General features: G+C 31.6%; 1 protein-coding gene and 1 long non-coding RNA gene across 2 annotated transcripts in view; one reads left to right on the top strand and one right to left on the bottom strand.

Moving 5' to 3' along the window:
* The window catches only part of LOC136987650 (testis-expressed protein 2), a 52,352-nt gene extending 38,113 nt beyond the window's left edge, over nucleotides 1–14,239 (bottom strand). The window contains exon 1 of the mRNA XM_067285398.1: nucleotides 14,126–14,239. The gene's annotated coding sequence lies outside the window, so the exon portion shown is untranslated. The remainder of the gene's footprint in view (nucleotides 1–14,125) is intronic.
* Nucleotides 14,240–15,266: 1,027 nt separating this feature from the next.
* LOC136987656 (uncharacterized) lies at nucleotides 15,267–18,269 on the top strand. The gene is made up of 3 exons (XR_010882650.1): nucleotides 15,267–15,499; nucleotides 15,648–15,815; nucleotides 18,039–18,269. It is a non-coding gene; the product is annotated as an uncharacterized lncRNA (long non-coding RNA).
* Nucleotides 18,270–21,250: the final 2,981 nt, after the last annotated feature.

Raw genomic sequence — 21,250 nt, 5'->3', positions numbered from 1 at the left:
AATAGTAAGTTTTTAATTGAAAAATAAGCTTTTTAGACAGATTTACATTAGCAATCATTAAGTTTAAATAACAATATCTTTTAATCTGACAATGATGTTTTAATGTAAATGTTTTTGAACTTTGGGTACTTGAGGATGGCTGTACAAACAAGAAATTTTAAGTAAGTGACCATTAAATTCATTTAATAATCTAGTTCACTAACCAAGAGTAAAACATTATTTTCTGAACATTTTAAATAATCAAACACATTCAAGTTTCTAAACATTTAGTAAAAAATACTGTAATTAAAAAAACATTACTAAATTAGAATAAGCTATTTAAATTGTTTAGTATCCAGTAAAAAATTTAGTTTATGTTTAGCATAGTTAATTTTTAAACAGCTTTTACTGTCATATTTTAAATTTCAAACTTTAAATATTTATGTATAATACACTATATATTACATATTTGAAATCTCTAGATTATTTAATTACTGTAATTTTTTGTAGATAACCTGCAATGACATGTATCCTATGGAAAATTTCAAGAATGGAAATAAATCTTGATAAAAGGAAGTAACCTTCATTTAACCTGCCCTACTATATACTGTATACCCTAACTGGGGCAGCCATAGAAAGCAAGATAATTACTAGTATGCATTTGAGAACTTGCCATCTCGATCATTAAAATATTGCTTTTACTGTTTCGTTTCCATTAACAAATTCTGTGGATACACACAAACAACTAAGGTCAAATATTCGATAATAATCATAATAATTTCCAGATTACTCAGATTGTATATTAATTATTATAGTTAGCCAAACTAAAGTAACTTTTTCTAAAAGTAGGTGGTTAGACTGCTGTTTTATACTAACATTAATTAATATGGTAATTAAACTAAAATTATTTCATTTGTATTTAATAATTAACAAAAATCAAAACTAAAAATAGATGGCATTACAATTTTGCTTTATTTTTTAAACTCTAATGTAAAAATCCATTACACATTAATTTAAACTAGCAGCTGCATAAAATTTAAAATATTAAATAATTTTCAATAGGTTCCCTGCCTATACATTTATTCTTTAAACAGAAATTCTTGGTATCGAAGTAACCACTTGCAGCCATACCACACTGAAAATACCAGTTCTCGTCCGATCACCAAAGTCAAGCAGCGTCGGGCACGGTCGGTACTTGGGGCATACCTGATTATAAATTTTCCCGCTACTGATGAAGACCTCTTGTGGTAAAAATAGTGAACTTTGTAGTTACAAACAACAGAGTTACAACTGAGCTAACGTGGCAAAATCAGTGAATTTTCTTCTTGAATAAAGAAACAAAATATTTGTAGCATAATAAAGAAATGGAAGGAAAAAAAGAGGATGTAATAAGTTTTTCAGTAATACCACGGAGTAGTTGTTTTTATTTTTTTCTGAATGAAAAAAGCTGCAGTTAGAAGAAACACATGGATTAATGTTGTACAGAGACTTTAATTTTATTTGTCCATCTTTTACTTATAAAAAGCATTCCTAAGTTTTGATGGACATTTTATTTGCAATAAACAATAATGTCTGTCATTGTCTCTGATAATTCCATCTGGAAGACAGCATAGCCATGGCATTTCTGGGCAATGCACTCTTCATTGAACAGATAACTGATGAGTTTGCTATCAGTACTATATTGTATTTGGATCAGCCAGAGACATGTGTTGGTTTGTCATTTTATCTTTTTCTTGTTCCAAAAATGTGACTAAGTCTTGTTGCTTGTTTGTATTCCTTTTTTAAAGTTGTTGGTTTATTCCAAGCTCGTGATAAACTTGTTCTTGGTTCTATTTTTTCTTCTTTACTAATAAAAAAGTAAGACATGCTGCATCTTGCATCTACCAAGAAGTTCTGCCTTGCACGAGCAAAAAGCATTAATCATTTTCCATTGGTCATTAAGCTGAAAAAAATAATATACTGCCATTAAGTTAATATGTTTATGTTGACGACAACAAATTTTACATGTACTGTCTCTTTCGCAATAAACATTAGATTTAAAAAAATTTTTGCATTAATATTTTTATTTTTAATATAAAACACATTTTTATAAAAATGTAAAAATGCATTTGTACTGATACAAAATTAAATCTTAATGACATTTTAAAAAATGATCATACGAAATGTAATAATTAACTTAAAATGATTAACTTTCCTTTGGGCAATTTACTTGTAATAGAATTTGTTAGCTAGATTTAGGTATGTGCATTTGTGGAATATATTTACCAAAAGCTGTATATTTTTTAATATTTTGAGTAATATTATGAAAATAGCCTGCTTATTTTAATTTTATCCCTGCTCTAATGAATTTTCTACAAAGAAATCATGTTCAAAAGTAACAATTTTAAGAAATAATTTTATTTCCTATGTTCATTGCACCTAAGTAAGTATACTTGTTTGTAACTGTGTTTTTCAGATTTCCACTACAAGAGGATGCTTTACAGTAGTGCCATCTGATTTAGGCAGGAAGTGTATTCAAGAATCACATTAACAAAAAATAATAGCTTAGTACGGTAGCATACACACAAGCATTTGAAAATGCCTTGTGTGTGTGGTACAATACTTAGCCTTAACAGGAAAATAACTACTAAGAAATCCCTCTAATACTGAGAAATTCATCCCTGTACTCACTGACCACTCCTGTAATTCAATTACAGATGTTTATGAACTGGCCTGATTACATAAATTAAGTGTAAAAATGAATGCGATTTATTGTTTTTATTTTGAGATTAATTTCTTTTATCTACTAATAATAAGAGAATAAACTCAAAAAATTAAACAGAAAATGATTTTATTATTGATATTAAAATTATCAGCCAGTTGTATAGTGCAAATAAACTGTCTTGTGATTAGAATTTAAAATCGACATATAACCTGCACCATCTTCAAATAATCTTTCAGTAGATAACCCACACGTTATGATACTGAATTATATCGTCAATTAAACAAACTTATATTATTTCCAATCTAGGCAATAAATAACTAAATAACTTAAATTTGTAATCTGAGTACTTCAGTGTTTTAAGTATTCTAACTCTGATTTCAGACAGGTGAAGATTTTAAAGCTTCTGAATTAATTGCAATCTTATTGGGCTGCAATTTTCAAATTGCAGACTTATAAATTCCCCACCGACATCCATCTGCTGCCTGTCCTCCATTAATCTCAAGAATGGAGTTAGATATATGAAAATTGAGACCAGATATTGAAAACTAAGGGGCCAGAGTCCCAATTAATTAACTATATAAAAACTTCTGGTGTAGACTGGAAATCACATAATTTCGTGATTCAAAATTTTCTCAAGTACGGAGTTAGGTGACTGGAATGACTTAATTGTTTTCAAGAGAAGTACGATGTACGGAGGCAAGACACCTTTAAAATCTATATCAGATGTGGATAGTGTTGCCACCTTTACAAAATCTCTGACCCAGATGGCAGGTCAGGTTTGTTCGAACAAGTTCCTGGTGCATGCAATGTCATTTTACAATGCAAAGAATAACGTGCATACTGGTTCTAAATCAGTTACAGTTAGGGACTAGGGACTTGTGTAGGAGTAATGTATGTAACCTAAATTAAGAAAGAAAGAACAGATAATTTAGCTCCATAGAAGACGTGTACAGACGTACAAGCAAAAAGAAAGAAAGAAAAAAAAAAGGCCGAGAGGCAGGTTGCGTGTCACACGTTTCCGCCATGTTATGCTGTTTACGATGACGTAAACAGCATAACATGGCGGAATGGCAGATGAGTTTAAGTGAGTGAGGGGGTCTTTCGCTGTTCAAATGGTGTAAATTTATAAAAATATTTGCAAGAACCTTGTTTCGTCGTAATTTCACAATTTCTATGAAATTCCCGGACAAAATTAATAGTTCACGCGAACAGTGAGTCAATTCCCTGACTGTCCGGGTGAAAACCAAATGGGTGGTAACACTAGATGTGGAAAGCTTAAAGGCCAAATACCTCAAGTAACAGTACAGTACATGAACTTCCATTCTGCACCGAAAGACACATGATTTTTTTTAAATTACAATTTTTAATCATATTCAGCCCGGTTTTGTGACAATGTCACAATAAATTATTGCTCATTTACTATTAAAATATCATGTCAGGTACAAAGCATTTATGCATTTTAGAGTCATTATTGTTATAACCTTGTCAGAATGTTTGCAATTTTTTACACATTTAAAATAAGAGAGTAATAAAAAAAATTACTAAGATAAAAAAAAAATAAAAGACTACATGACATCTGTTATCCATGTGCTATAGCAGGGGTGGCCAACAAGTCGATCGCGATCGACCGGTCGATCACGATGCCAATTTTGGTCGATCGCTCGCGATGTCTTGACTTAATGTGTTACACTTGTAACTGAACGCAACTCGTGAACGTAACGCGCAAAAGCAACAATATGCATGCAGTTATCACTGGACTCGTAGAAAACACAGCCATTTAGCTTGAATATTTGATACTGTCATGCGGTAGCTTCTTTTCTTTAGTATTAACAATATTATTATTATTAATCAATATTATTTATCCACGGTGACAACGTTGAGTTTCAATTTTTCATTTGTTTAAAATGTAAGTACCTGTTCTTTATGTTTTAAATTAAATTATGGCTTTTCTTACCTATCTATTTACTTGATAAGTGAGCGTTTTCGGCAACAGACCTCTATATTTTTGGATTTTTGGAAATACGTCAATTGAGAAAAATATCCCAGTATCACCAAATGTAGCAAATATATTTATTCCTGTTTCAGAACTACATACCTGTGTGAATTGGCATTTTCATACTTAAAGTTAACGAAGACTAAACATTCTGTCCTGACTGATTCCCATACTGAAGAATCATTATTATTATCTTTGTCAGGATATACACCTAATTATGTTTCCTTGGTAAGAGACGTGCAAACTCAGTCCTCCCATTAATGTAACGTAATAAAATAAATTCTAAATCTGTCTTTATCAGTAGCTAATTTGAATTAATAAATATTGTTAATAATTACTCGTGTTGTTTTAATTCCCCTGGACGTGAGTTTTTTGGCCCGTTAAATAATTACGTTGTTTTTTACGTAGGTAGATATACAGGGTGTTTCAGTACAAAGAGCACTCCCGCAAGCTATTGATAGATTAGCAAAAAATAAGTGTAAAAATCTTATATCATTCTTCCATGATAAATTTTCCTCGCCCAAAAACAAATCGCGGAAGTAAAATCTTATAATCGAATTATCAGCCGTACTGTGCAGTTTTATTTCAATTTTTTCAAGTTTACGAACAAATCTAGCTTAAAAGTGTGGAAAAATCGATTTTTTTAAGGTGCCGCCTGTACGGAATGAACTCGTAACTGCAAATATCAAAAGTTGGGTCTGGAAATTTATTTTCTTTATGAGCTTATATCTTGAAAACTTAATAAGTGATTTAAAAAATAAAAAAATAGTTTTGAACATATATTTTCCTTATCTACCCATAGCTCGCGGGAGTGCACCTCGTACTGAAGCACAGTCAAAGCCGGATTATCGAATAGGCAAAGTAGACAAATGTCTAGGACCCGTAATTCGGAGGGGCCCGGCTTCAGTGCAGAAGATTTCTCTGTTTCAAAACGAGTTAAAATTATTTAAGAAATTCGATAGGACAGAAAAGGCTGTATTTAACAATTCCTACTAAGCTCCGCTCGACTAGCCATTACCTAAAAAAAAAAGGTCAACAGCCACCCGTGCGTCAGAAGTAATATATGCGACCAGATCTCTCGCACCATCCAGAAATATTCGTAGGGCCGCTTCTCGTGGTAGTACTGATGTATGGTTATGATTTATATTCTAAATCTACACTTACACGTCGCGACATCGCATATTCGATATAGCGGTCAAGTTGCTCGAGTGCGAAGATATTACAATTCAATAGTGTTTTATAAAAGAGTTAAAAAGGTGACACTACGGTGTGACTTGGGGTGACACCACGATATCCGCATCGGGTGTCAGCCATGCTAGCTACGCTAATGTCACATTATATAAGATTTGTTTAGAAGCAACTTATTTAAATGGGGCCCCAATTTAAATTTTGTCTAGGGCCCGCTAGAGGCTTAATCCGGCGCTGAGCACAGTGTATAAACATAGTATGTATTTCACACCCCCCCTCGCCACTTAGACTATGCCTACGACAACAAGTCGATCGCGACACATTTTTAAGATAAAAAGTAGATCTTATGTACACAAAAGTTGGCCACCCCTGTGCTATAGGACCACGGTTTGATAGTTTACAGTGTCTTCTATGTTCAACGGATGTCATGTAGTCTTTTATCCTTTTTTATCTTAGTAATGTTTTTTTATTACTCTCTTATTTTAAATGTGTAAAAAATTGCAAACATTCTGACAGGGTTATAACAATAATGACTCAAAATTCAAACATTTTGTACCTGAAATGATATTTTAATAGTAAATAAAAGCATCTGAATTAATTGCAGTCTTAAATCACTTTACTGATTTGAATAACACTTAAAATACCGAAGTGCTCAGATTATAAATTTAAATAATTTGAAACTAATTTTAAACTAAATAAAGTTTAACTAATTCAATATAGTCATTAATTATTTTTGTTTAAAATATATATTAATAATTTTTTTTTTATTTACTTAAGTTCATGACTACAAAATGCACAATTTATGTATTTAATAATAATTAGCGAGGTTGAGCCGAAGTTTTAAACACGAAAACGTGTATGTTGGACGTTCGGCACTGCCTTCCTGTAAGCCTAGAAGTTTGACGATGGTGTTCGGAAAGTCAATGGAATCATGCTCGACATTCCAGAGGCCATTGTCAAACTTCTAGGCTTACAGGAAAGCAGTGCCGAACGTCCAACATACACGTTTTCGTGTTTAAAACTTCGACCTCAACCTCGCTATTATATAAATAGTTTGAGTCAAAAAACTTAGCTAGTCACAATTGTTCAAGTCAAAGTTAAGCAAATTCAGATTCTCATTAAGTATAGTGAATGGTATCAGAAAATTTATTAAATAAAATTATAAAATTTAAGAATTTTTTATTAAATGTGATTCGACACTCTTAAATGAGGTTATTTTTCTGGTGTGTGTTATAATCTGAATGACATCTTATTTATAAAAATATTAAGAACTAAGAAGAATAAACAGATAGAAAACTAATAAGAAGAATTAAACAGTTTACTAATATATTGGATATTTTTTTTATTAATTTATAAAATGTTTTCTTTGAGGTTGTGACCAAAGTATTTTACATTTTATTATTTAATTGTGTTTACTACAACAATTATAATAAGTTTTCTTACAGTATATCATTTCTATTAAGCTTCATTTACCCATAAGAAAAACTTTAGGATTTTTAGAACTAATGTCTTTTTATAATTTTCAAAAATAATTCAATAAACTAATGTTTAAACTATTAGTTTACTTAGTCATTTTATTATTATAAAAATTCTATATCAATGAATGAACATATATAATGTCATATTTATAGATTTTTATTGTGGAAAATAAATGCAATAAAAACAAGTTTAATTTCTGCATCAAAATGTCTGATAAAGAAATTAAAGTAAGTAAATAAATTTTTAAAGAAATCTATTAAGAAAAATCAGTATTTTCAACAATATTCGAAGAAAACTAATTAGAAGCATTTATGAATATTTATTTTTATATAAACACAAAGTGTGAGCATCATTTTTAGCCAGTATCTGCAGAAACTGCCATAAGGCAAAACTAATGCTGTCAATGGCTACATTCAGCAGACAACAGTTCTGGAGCTGTTGAGTATTTTTCTGCTGAACGTCTATAGTAGCACTGTTTTGGAACATGTTTGGTGTTTTGATGCCACATTTAGTAGCATATTTCATTTATGTTACCTTTCACTAGCTGTAACTGATCAATGGTGCTGATGCTTCCTGTTCCAACATATATGTCACTCATCATTCAGCAGATCCATATTGTTATGTAACAGTTATCAAATGAAACACTTTTGCTGTTACAATTGTTGAGCCTGCCGAACACTGCCAATGTCTCAAAAGGGCTTGTCTCTAAGCAAAATTTTCCATTTTTGGGAAAAAGTCAATATTACATGGATTCATGTCAGGTAAGTATAGTAGATATTCTAGTATCTCCCACTGTCATCTACTTAACAATGTCTTCATTTGTGACAAAGAATAACTGTCATTGTCATGCAAGGCAATTGGATATGATCATAGCAATTGTTATCTTTTACAATGAAATGCTGACTGAAGATGATAGTTAATGCTAAATACTAGTGTTTCCTTATTAAACATGTCCTTGTATTACACAATGATACATTATTGTGTACTACAAGGTAAGCCCCTTGGAAGGCATGGGTGACGATCATTAACATCAAAATAAAATAAAAACAGTTTATTAAGATTATTAACACTTTCACCATACCCAGTTCTTGCCACAGTTTCTTCAAGTGCAAGGATGATTGGCAGTGCCACTTATTCAATTGACATTTCAGTTGCAGTTCTCAGGATCTGGCTCATGTTTCAACTGTAATAATCCAATGAAAGAAAGATTCTCCTTCATGTTTGTAATGCTCTAGATAAATCTGAGAAGTTTCCATTCATTACCATTTCTATATTTAGTTCAGAGCATGAGGAAACCATCTTGTAGCATTGCCTAGTTTGGTACTCATTTCTTGGAAAAAATTCATAAATGACCTGAACATGGTTTTTGCATGATGTTCATCTACTGGAATGATTGGATGGTTGCCATTGTCGGATACTGCAGGGTACTCACTTTGTTTCTTTACTTTTTCTGCATTTTTAGTTTTTCCTTTTACTTTTGTCAATGAATACATGAATAAAATATAACGTGCTTCCTATTTATCTTAATCAAAAATTTCTGTCATACCTGATTTTCTGTAAAAACTACATGCTAAGATTTAAACCATGCATTTGGAATCTTTTAATATACTTTTTAAAATTTGCAATTTAAATGTTATGTATACTCTGCCCAAAGATGACATTCTGAGATATCAAAAGTACTTGTTTATATTAAAAACTTATCAAAATAATAAATAATTTATTTTGATATATTCTTAATCTAAGTTTGGCATCATTAGTGAGACATTTTTAATAAACCTAGGTGATACTGTCACACATTTCATCCAAGTGTAAGTATAATTTTGATAAAAAACATTGTTTTTCTTGGCAAGTACACATTGCTTAGGACGGTAAAATAAACACTTAAATGTTTAATAATTTTTGAATGAGAAATAAAAGAACAAGAGAAACATAAATGTACAATAAATACACGAATAGTTAAAAAAATATATTTGACGGGCTTTTGACAACTTGCCAGATTATAGCCAATTTCCAGTGTTGTCAGTTCAAACCCTGTATAAAGAAAATGCTCCTAAAAAATGTTTCTGGTGCTGCCATTAGCAATGCTTCTGAGATTTTAATAATTGAATTCCCTAAATTTCAAATTTAATATTAAATCACATTTGACATTTAAGCCTTATGTTTTCAATTTCGAAGCCTTAATTTCACACCTTTAAAAAAATATTTAAATTTCAATTTTTATATTTGTCCTTTATTCCAATATTTTAAAATTTGTCCCTAAATGACGACAGTATTGTTACTTGGAATCAGTAGGAAATGCAAAACTAAATTTAATAAAACTTCAAAAATTCAATAAAATCAATATAAATCATCAATATCTGTAAAAATTTTTTAAAATTGGTATCACTGTTACATTGATTTGCTAGCTTATGTTGTTTATTGAAGCATATCATCAAGTTTCTGTTGACTGGGAACTGAACAAAACTTGGCACCATATTTGAATAAAAACAAAATTCAAATTTCTTGTTAAGGAAGCCAAAAATAAGAATTTATTAGAATATTTTTGAGCAGCTTCAGCTAACTACATCAGGATGAAAACATTCCTAATAAACCCATACTTTTGGCTTCCTTAATGAGCAGTTTTAGTTTTATTTTAATTTCTATCGTATTGTACGTTGTGGAGTTTATTGCTAGTCTCCTACACTAAATAAGGTTAATCCAAAGATAAGATGATGAACATTGCAGGAATAAATGAGTCAATCGTCTTGACATAATTGCACAAAGGACACAATTATCTTTTGATAGGAAAGGATCAATCAATCTGTTTTATCATACAACTGTTTTTTATTTAGCAAGCATATTTTAACTGTACATCCAAATTTTTAACTCTACTCACTCACTCAGCATTTCAATGATTTTTAAGTTTTAAATATTATTGAATAAGATTTTAACTCCAACATCACTAGTTTTATCTGATATTAATATTTAATGACATTCCAACTTTAAGTTTTTTGGATTGTACTAGATTTATTTTATTTTTTTAGTCACACTAATTGCTGATATAAGTAGTTAACAAGAAACATGACAGTAAAGACTAATATCTTATACCACAGATAAAGTAAACTAATGCAAAAATGTTTGTTACATAGTTTTTATTCAGGCTAATTTCATTCAGTGCTGTATTGATTATAACATATAAAACAGAATGGAGGAAGATCCAGATGAAATAGTATCTGCCATAAAGGATAATTTAAGAGAAATTGTAGTTCTGTAGCAAAAAGGAGAAATAACTGTTTCCTCCTAATAGTAACTAGCCTACAGCTTTAAATGCCACACCATTGATATTGTTCAGAGAATATCAAGCTTTGACTAGACTTTAAGAGATGAAAAGCATTGAACATCAATGTTTCCAGCCTATTTGCCTATTTGAAAAGATATAACAACAATATATGATATTAAAGTACAATGCTTGAAATAGTTAAATCAAATAAAACCATTTGTTATGCTTAATACAACAAAACATTTCACATCTCAAAATTTTCCTATTTGATGATAGATAGAATAAACCTAAAAAACAATAAAGTTTCAATTATGGTTAAAGCTTGTACAAGTAGTAATTAAATTTAATAAAAAACAATTCAAAATTTCATCTTCACACTATCGTTGGATGAAGACCTTCCAACAATTTTCATTCTTGTCTGTTACTTGTTCACCACTGTAGACCAGCAAAATTACAATTTCATCTCATCTAGTTTTGGTTTTCCTCTTATTTTTTATCAGTTGGTCTCCATTTGGTTAAGCTCTCTGTCCATCAATAATTATCTTTTCTCATTACCTAGCTTGCTCATCTCCACTTCTGAGATTTAGCATGACCTACAGCATCTTTTATTTTAGTTTGTTGTCTTATCCAAAGTAGTGTTTTCTGTCTTTGGATAATTTCCAAGATGCATCTTTTTATTTTTCTCTGACTTTTAGGTTGGTAATCGTTTTCTGTCAAAGACCAGTTTCTAATTCTTGATCTTCCAGCAAATTAGATTTGGTAGTTGCTGTATTATTAAATATTACTTTGAATTAAAAATTATAAAGCAAAAACTGCCAATGATTTTGCTTTCTCTGTTTAGTTGCTGAATCATTCTATTGAGTTCAGCTGTATTTGCTATTAAAAGAATATCATCTACATGTCTTAAATGTAGAAAGTTCTTGTTATGAATTTTAATTCTCTTCTGGCTCCAGTTTAACTTTTCAAAAACTTCTTGTAGCATAGAATTAAATAGCCTAATTTAGGGGAGAATGAATAATCTTATCTAATGCCTGTTTTATTTTGGTTTCTTTGTTTCCGAATTTTACACGTGGTAGGATCATTATATATGTTTTTAATTATTCTGATATAGTTTTTAGTAATTGTTGGCTTTTCAAGGGCTGTAATTTTAATTCATTATGAAAAAGATTTTGATACAATTACTAATCTACATAGACAGGGCATAGAGGTTTATTAAATTCTTTGTACTTTTCTATTAATTGGCTAAGAACAGGGATGGACAACCTTTTTCTATGCGAGGGCCACATTTAAAAAACTTTTAAACTGATGCAGGCTGCATACAAGAAAAAAAAAAATGCAGGTAAATCACACTTATTTATTCATGTACGATTATAAATTAACATAAGTATACTTGATTTAACTTCTGGAACTGATGTGAATGTAATATATCCAGAATATTTGGTTGATTAGTCACTGCTAGTTTTAAATTAGTTTTGATGTGAGTCTGTTAGCCAATGTTTTGTTTTAACTTTATATTAAATTCATTGCAAAAAAAAAAAAAAAAAAAAAAGCTGTTCACATACATAAGTTGTAGAAAATAATGATAACTTTTTTTTCAGAATATTTCCTTAAGGTGGAAAATTCATATATTTTTTAAAATATTTTGTGCAGCACAGGCCACAAATTTCAGTATCAGTATTCGTACTGTTAGCCAGGGGTGGGCAACCCCAAGCTAAGAGTACAAATATGATCCAAGATACTGAAATTTGACCTAAATCCCCCTTCATTAGCATCAGGATTTTGTGTTTATCTTGTATAGTAATGATTTTAGTGGGAAGTTTGTAAAATGTTGGTAATAGCTTGACCTTATTAAAACTTGAAAAGAGAAAAATTTACCAATTTATCTTAAACCTTCTTAATCTCTGCATTAAAAAAGGAAAAATCCTAAGTAAATGGAATATTGTGGTTCTTAACTTAATTTTTAAAAAAGCAGGGCAAAGAAGATACAAAGATTAAAAAGCCATTAATACTTTCAAATCAGAAAGATTCCTGACAAAACCGTTAATTTTTTTAAATTAACAATAAATTATAACAAAAGCTATAAACTCTATTTTAGTAATCTATTCAAGAGAAGTTACTTTGAATAAATTTATTTATTTAAAGCTATTTTTTTTTAAATATTAAAACTTAACATAAATGAAATGTATTAAAATAAACTGATTTTATCAGAACATTGTTTCATCTTAAAGTTTTTATATACGAAATTAATTAATTGTTTCCGAAAATAGATCGAACAATTTTCTTCGGTACAATTCACTCATATAATTAAAATATTAAATCCTATTTGATATTTTAGTTTTTAGAATTATAACCTAGAACTTTTTAGTTACTCGAGTTGATTTTTTAAATAAGTGACATATAAAATTTATACTTTATGATTCATAACAGTCATATTTTATTTTGAAATAAATTCATTTTTTAAATTTTAATATGACCTAATTTTAAGTAAAAACAGATAGAAAAGCATTAACCATAAAATAAACTTACAAATAATAAATGAAGAAAATTTGGTAAAATCACCCCTATGGCGTAAAGGTCGGTTTTTAACAGGTATCGGTCTACTGCCTATTCCACATGCTTCGCACGTAGACGTGCGCCTCGGTGCAAGCAATAGCAAACTCCTTGGTGCCCGGGTAAAACTATATAACATCAAGTACTCCACGAACAGTCGAGCAAGCTACTCGAAGCCATCATACTCACGTGGGCTAAATAATTGAACGCCAAAGTCTCGGAAGTGTCGCCGTCGGTGCTACTGAGACGCACTTCTACCAGAGTCCTAAAATCATTCCTCGATACACAGAGTGGTTTACCCGATATCATTCAAACGAGTACCTTCCAGATTAAAATATTATCGTCATTTTAACAGATAAGTTATCGTATTTTATTCCTCATCCAAATATAAACACAAACAGTTAGTCATGTTTAAAAAATCTGATAAAATTCTTCATAAAATTCAAAATATATTTATAGACGATAACAGACCCGAGAATATACTTTCATCATTCGATAACAGTAAATTAATTAATTGAATTCATACAATATGGTGATACTTTTGATATTCTATACTATTAATTATATTTTAAAAATGGCACGTGAAGAATTATCAAAATGAAATTTATCAATTGTTATGGAGATAGAACATGGTTTATTCTCCCTTTAAATCTATAAAACTTTGATTATTTTTTTTTACGTTGTTGATAAGAAAACAAGTGGTTATTTCAAATTGAAGTGAAACATTTAAATGCAATCAACGTTGATAAAATACGAAGGAAATTGTGTAATTTCTACCCAACAACCATCTGCATTTACTACAGCTTACCCATTTGAATTAATTAATGTTTAATTTGCATACCTTTAAACATTATAGAATAATTGTGTGTAAAAGCAAACACGATTAATATAAACAAACAGGAATTGGTAAAAAGTTTCCTTTTACCCTTAAATCTACGTATTAATGTTAAAATAATCACACGTGAAAACATACCTCGTTACTTCACCATTAAATAAAAATCGAGCGTACAACGTCAAAGTTGATTTCTCGTCGTCTCTCAACAAACAGGTGAAAGCGCCTCCTATAAAATGTCGATTCGTTCAGGTAGACGAACATAATGTAACACATTAAATATTCGATATTTATATATGTTTATCAAATTATAATTTATCAACATTTAATTACCATATTTCTATTTGTTATAAATAATTAATATATATTTTTGTATATTTTGAAATATTAAGAGTATTTTACGATCAAGGTTATAAGTTAACCAATTATCATTCGATTTACTTTAATACGTCAACGCTTATTGGTTAACTTGTAACTTCAACTCTCGATTCTTGGTTGTGAATGAAACCTTAAATGATATATTGAATTTCAATAAAATATCGTCGGTGGGAGTTAATATTATTGATAAGAAATTAAATGAAATACGAGAGTGATGATTTTGAAATTACTTAATGCGTACGGCGAAATACAGAAAAAAAATTTCAGAACTAGAATTTAGTACAGAGTAGATTACATTAATATGATTTCGGTTCAAGAATATTTAAATTCGAGATTCAGAACTGAATTGAATGAGTGCATAACATACAGTACGATTGCAAAACGTACAGTAGATAAACGATTTATAAACAAAAAGAAAAAATACATTTCCTTTTTTCAAGGTTTCTGCAGATCCTGGCATCCTGCGCTACTGAATGCAACTCAGATTCCAGTGTGTATATCACGCTGTGTAAAACAATAATAAAGAATATTTCATGAAAACTATTGTACTGTACAGTATATACAGTTAGATTTTTTATTACGTTATTTGTCAAATATTGTATGAATAGTATTACAGCATATTGCAATGATTAGTTTTTTTTATTTTGGTTTCTTTCATCTCTGTTGGCACTAAGCGGGCTTATTAAATCATATCCATTGGGAATTCGTCCATAACTCCCTAATAAGGTAAAGGCCCGACTTGTTACTTCACAATTATGCAATGATAGGCTGTATAATTTCACTGTTGTATTATCTCTGCCGCCAGATGTCACCCAAACTATATGAAATTCGTTGTGAGTGAAGTACATAATTTTTTTTTCTTTTAATTCTTTTCGCTCTCCGGGCATTAAGATAGCCTGTTTTAGCAGACCTTTTGTGGGTTCAAGCAGGCTCACCATGGGGGCGGCCGGATAGCGAGAGACAGAGCCCGTCATATCTAGAACGGATCACCGCGAAAAATTCCTGGGGTTCTGGAGGATCCGGAATCGAATCCTCTAGAGCGATAAGCTGCAATTTAACCACTCGGACATCCGGCTGTCGGTGCTATCCGGAGTAGTTCCAAACACAACCATTTCACTGCAAGGATCATTCCGAATGGTAAGCTGACATTTTATAAATGTATACTTTACACAAAGAATGGCTCAAACATATTTTAACTTTTATTTATGTTCATACTTTTATAATTTCCATTTCGAAAAAAGCAATTTTAAAATTGTTAATTTAAATTTCATTACTTTTCTTATAGAAAAAACCTAACTTAACCGTAGCTACTAAGCGATGCATCCCAGAAGCATTACTCGATATCGCTCTCCTCTCCGCCAATGCTTCTCAATTAAAATATGTGCTGCAAAACGATAAGAAATTTTTATTTTACCCGATGATAGTTTTAATTTCGCTTTCCATAACACTTCAGGTAAAAATATAATTACTGGTAGTTTTAATTTAATTTATCGTATTAAAAATTTTTATTTCTAATTCTTTAATTTTTAATTCCAAGAATGCATAAGTTTTGCCAAATTGTATAAAGTTTTATAGCAAATCAGTTCAGATGTTCTTTATAGATAAATTCTTCCTTCCTGTAACGTCAAGTAACTGTAAGTCGGAAATTGACTTTGGATTACGAAATAGAATTTTTAACTATAATAAATTAATAATAAACTGTAAAGAAATTGTTTTTAAATAGATTGTTAAATTATAAATTAAAAACATTAAAATATCCCGCGTAAAACGGACGTTTACTAATGGCGAAGTGGAAAAAACAAGTAATTATTTATTGTGACATCGTCACAATGCCGGACTGCAATTTTAAATTATATTTTTAATTTATTTAATTTAAAATATATTCTCTCCGCCTCAAATTAGAAGTGGCTTGCCCTTGTACGTCATACTTTCGCTTTAACAATAGAGCCGTGTCTGTCATCTATATAACATATTGGGGGGAAAATTTTTGAATTGAAATAACGTGACTTCTGGTTTATATCAGACATTCGTATATAGTTAATCGAGGCCTCCTGCCACTAAGGTTACCGTATCTGGTCTCATCTTTCATCTATGTAATTCCGAGAGAGAAGGAAGGACAGACAGACGGATGACAGCGGGAATTTATGAAGGTTGGGCTACAATTTGAAAAAAAAAATTGTTCAGTTGTTGGGCTACAATTTGAAAAAATTGTAACCCAACAACTGAACACTGGTATTTTATTTTAGTAATCTGAAACCGTGCTGTAGACTTTGTTATTGCTTAGGACACAATAAAGTGCTATAATTCACACACTTGGCAGTGTTTTTTTTTTTCATCCGCCAAGTGTGTAAATTATAGCCCTTTATTGTGTCCGAAGCAGTGAACACTGGTAGTTGGTCGCAGGTCTGGGCTTGATCACGAAGAGTTTTCCGGGTTTCCTTCATGTATCTGATACTTAGACGGGACCAGTTTCCCATGAAAAATCCTCCCGGGAGGCATCCTCGTTGGCGATTGTTGCTTTTGTGGCCGCCAGCGCCAGAGATCCCGAATACTGCCTGGCAACACTTGCCAACGAGAGTTGGCTGGCAACTTGTAAGAAAAAGAGGCGCGAAAGTTCGCGGGTTTTTGCCTGCATGTTGGCCGAGGATGTCGGTGACAGTTCTTACCTTTTTAATAAAGTTTTTTTGTTACTGTTCGTGTTTGTCTGCTTAGTTCTAAAGATCAGTAGGATCGAATGACAAACTTTATTTCATCAATACAACTGCTAAAAGGAAATTCCGTGTAAATTTTTGCTCCTTTCCAACATTCCCGAATCCCGGATAATTGCCACTAACACAATAAAATTATTTACAATTAACGCAAAAACATTAAAATGCGTTTAAAAAATTTTACTTGTGATTTTGCAGAAGTATTTGTGTATTAGGGTGTTGTTATTACTATTAAATTTTGATGGTTAAATGTCGAGGGGGTAGAGAGATAGAAGGTGGTCACGTATTATTTTATATGTAGATAATGCTCGAAAAATTTGAAAATATTAATGAATGATTGTTTTGAAGCAGGTTCTTTTTCTTCGTGTGTTTACCAGTTTTAAATTAATGAGTCTCGAGTTGTGTTTCCTGATTTTCACGTCTCTACGCTAAGTATGACGTGACAAATCCCACAGTTTTGTTCTTAAACCGAATTATTCGAAAAGCTTGGCGTTCGAAACCCGAGGTTTGACTGTATTTCTCAATTTACCACTTGTAATTATCGATTTCTGTATCTTACAAAATTATTCTTTCGAAAAATTTTCTGTACAGGTTCTCATTGTTCTCACAGCCAGCTAATCTTTCTGATTGTCGTGTGATTCGTTCCTTCCCGTTGCATAGTGGCACTGCTGCTTTACTCGGGAGACAGTTTAAGCAAAAAGTCAAGATTTGCAAAATGTTAAATTTGGAGTGTTAAATTTGACACATTGCAATGCTTTCCCGTGTTATATATATAACAGTCGGAAAATTGATAGCGTGCAGAATTATCCCTGTATATCCATGGGTTAATTTAGCCATTCACCATCCGCAGAAAACACAAATCCACGTATACTAATACTGTGTAAAACATGACTGTTTTAATAACAAATTCACTAACAAGTGGTATCACATCCCATTTTAACTAGTAAAAGATTAATTTTATTTTTCAGGTGGCGGCCTGCATCTTAATAATCATGTTGGGAACAAAATGCCTGAAAGGCGAGGAACAACAAAAATCGAAACAAAATCTCTTACCAGAAACGAGTCACGAAATCGAGAAACATCAAAAATCAATAAACACTCTTAATAATGTATTGTGCGTGATCGTTTTAATTATCACTGTAATTAATGTCGTTATATCGACGATCGGAATAAAAGACAGTAATCATTAACCATAAAAAGCTGAATTTCTACCTGTTCTTTGTGGAAAAGTTATTTTTCATACAGTACGACAATCAAAACTGTGTAGAATGACATGTCAGAATACGTTCTAAAGTATTAATTTAATTTAAGAAAAACTTTTATACAGTAAAAAATTAATTGATTTTAGTTTAAATTTAAAGACCTGTGGTCTGAAGACCACGTGTTCCGTTGCGTAACCAGAGGGTGGGCCAGAGTAAAGGAGGGAGAGAGAAATATCGCGCATGCTCAACGGAGGAAGCGAGTCTTTTTGGAAGAAAGAAAAAGGAGATAAGACGTGTAGATGAGAGAATCGCGAGTTTGTTTTGTTTTTGTGTGTTTTGTTTCCTTTGTTTTAGTGTCTGTTATAGCGAAAGGACAGAGAAGTGATCGGAAGGACTAAAATAAACTTTAAATTCCTTGCATTTGAGTCAGAGCGTATGATTTGTTTCTTCGAAGTTTCTTTTTGTTTTCTTCGTGCACGGGGAATACTCTAAATATCGACTTCTTCCCCACAGACCCTTTTTAAAATTTTAAGGTAATACAACATAGAGGATATCTGCCAAAGAAGATGCTTCCCGAGGAACTTTTGTAGAAAACTGGCCTCTATTAGAATGTCAAACACTTGAAGAAAACCCGGAAAACTCCACTTGACTAGTCCGTTGGTGAGTGCAAACCCGTGACCAACTATCAGTATTCAGTAGTTTTATCTACTCGACCACTGAGGACATTACCACTCTCATCCGGCTATTATTTAAGACTAATAAAAATGTTGAATGTGCCAGATATTACTGTATTTAAAGGATAATATTTGCTGACATATTGTACGATTTAACAGAATGTTTTGGTACCTTAGACGACATTTTAGATAAAATGATCATACCGTGTAATTTCTACAAGTTTTTCAGATTTTCCTCTGGATACCTCGGAAATAAGCATTATTGATACGACAGGAAAATATAAATTAGACAATACATTTTTCTCTTAATAGAGATAGGAACGAGATATTAATAAAATAGTAAAAAAAACCAAAAAAAAGAAAATAATAATAATAAATAAACGGCATCCCACACTCAATGCACAAAGAAGTAATTAAACTTAAAAAGAACTAAAAAGAATTAGGTTTAGGAGAAAGAGTAATTAGAGAGGTTGCGGCCGAAGTTCAAACTTTATACTTATACGGCAAGCAAAAGTACACGTTTGACGTTTGAACTCCAAGAAAAGCACGTTGTGCCACACGTTCATGTCGCGCACTGATTCAAGAGATTACCCGTTCATCCCACTAGATGGCGGGAATTTTGGTTTTTGTCGAGAGTTGGCGACAACAAGAAAAAGTTGTTAAGTTCCAAAAGGCGCGGGAACATAGTGGAATGCTCTTATAACCGAATTAATGTAAATACAGTAGTTGATTTTTGTTTTGTGTGAATAAAATCTAAAGACAGATTTAGTGGACTTTGCTTGATTGGACATACGACAGGGAAACAGGCGTACGAACAAGATGGTCAGGTGAGAGTTACGAAAATTAATTAATCATTACACGAGACTAGGATGGGCCTGACGCGACAGATATTGTTGAAAAATGGCGGAAACATTCAAGAGCGGACGAAGGTTACCAGCGAAGGTAAATAAACAAATTAAACTATGTTTAGAAATTTACAAACGTATTATGCTGTTGATGGTAGAAGATGCCGTGAAAGAACAAACCTACTACAGTGTTATGGTGAGCTATTATGAACACAAATGTATAAAAATTCTATAGGCACTTCATATCATTTGCAAACAAAATTGAATAATTAAATAATTTCTGAATTAAAATCGTTTTTCTTTACAATGTTATTCATAAATGCTTGAATAATCATTTTCATAAAATACGTCATAATTTTAACTCAAAACACAGAAAAATGCAGATGTTTAAGCAGAACTTCTACTCGTCATGCTCGACGTTCCAAACACCATTGTCAAACTTCTAGGCTTACAAGATAGCGGCGCTCCACGTTCGACGTTCACGTTTCAGGGATAAAAACATCGGCCGTAACCTCTCTATTAAAATTATTGAAACCTGCTACGCAAATATGAGCACATTACGTTCAAATACTTCTCTAACTCAGATAATGTCGTACATTCCATCCCAAACTTTCTATTGGATTTAACCATCTCATTGGTTTATATGGAACGTGCAGCTTTTCCGGCTATAATACTCCGAAAGAGCGATGGCGTTAGCATTCGTTAATCCGGCCGAAGCTTTTAACTGCTTGTCCTTACGTGAGAGCGAGGGAATAATGCCCTCCGGGAGGTCTTTTGAGGGTAACCGGCCCCTTTCAGGCGTTACGGACGCGAAGAAAACCCAGAAAACCTCACGTGGCCAGCCCGCGTGAACCCATGACCGAACTCCCAGTGTTCAGGAACACCTGGAGTTCGGTCATGGGGCTTCTATTGGATTTCTGTAAATCAATTCATTCCTATCTACATTTGATTGCTGGTTTTACATGTAACGCCATCTATTGGAAAAAATTAACAAAATAATTAACTAAATATACAGTAAAGCGTCGTTAATTGGAACGTCGGTAATTGAAATGGCCGGAAATTGGAACGATTTTCAGTCGGACTGTGTCGTGCTGAATCGAACGTTTTTGATACTAAATTTACTTCTAAAGTATAATTTTCATGTTTTTATATTCTTCAATATATTTATTTTGTTTGTACAAAATGAATAAATAATTTTTAACAATACGATATTTTCGATTATTATTATAAAAATGTTCGTTAGGCTTAAAATCGACGAAAATTCAACACGAAGCGACACGCAACGGAGAAAAATTCAACACGAAGCGACACGCAACGGAGTTAAATTTGAACATCGGACAGGTTAATATATTTTTTCGTACAAAGTCGGAAATCGGAACAAATAACTAATTGGAACAACCCCAGTCCCCAATTGACTCCAATTTTCGACGCTCTACTGTAATTCTTACAAAAAAAGATA

The sequence above is a fragment of the Centruroides vittatus genome, unplaced genomic scaffold, assembly GCF_030686945.1.
Source record: "Centruroides vittatus isolate TY-2023 unplaced genomic scaffold, ASM3068694v2 scaffold_2569, whole genome shotgun sequence".
In the NCBI taxonomy this organism is placed as follows: Eukaryota; Metazoa; Arthropoda; class Arachnida; order Scorpiones; family Buthidae; genus Centruroides; species Centruroides vittatus.
Note: the sequence above shows the minus strand (reverse complement) of the source record. Positions and strands in the feature narration are given on the sequence as shown.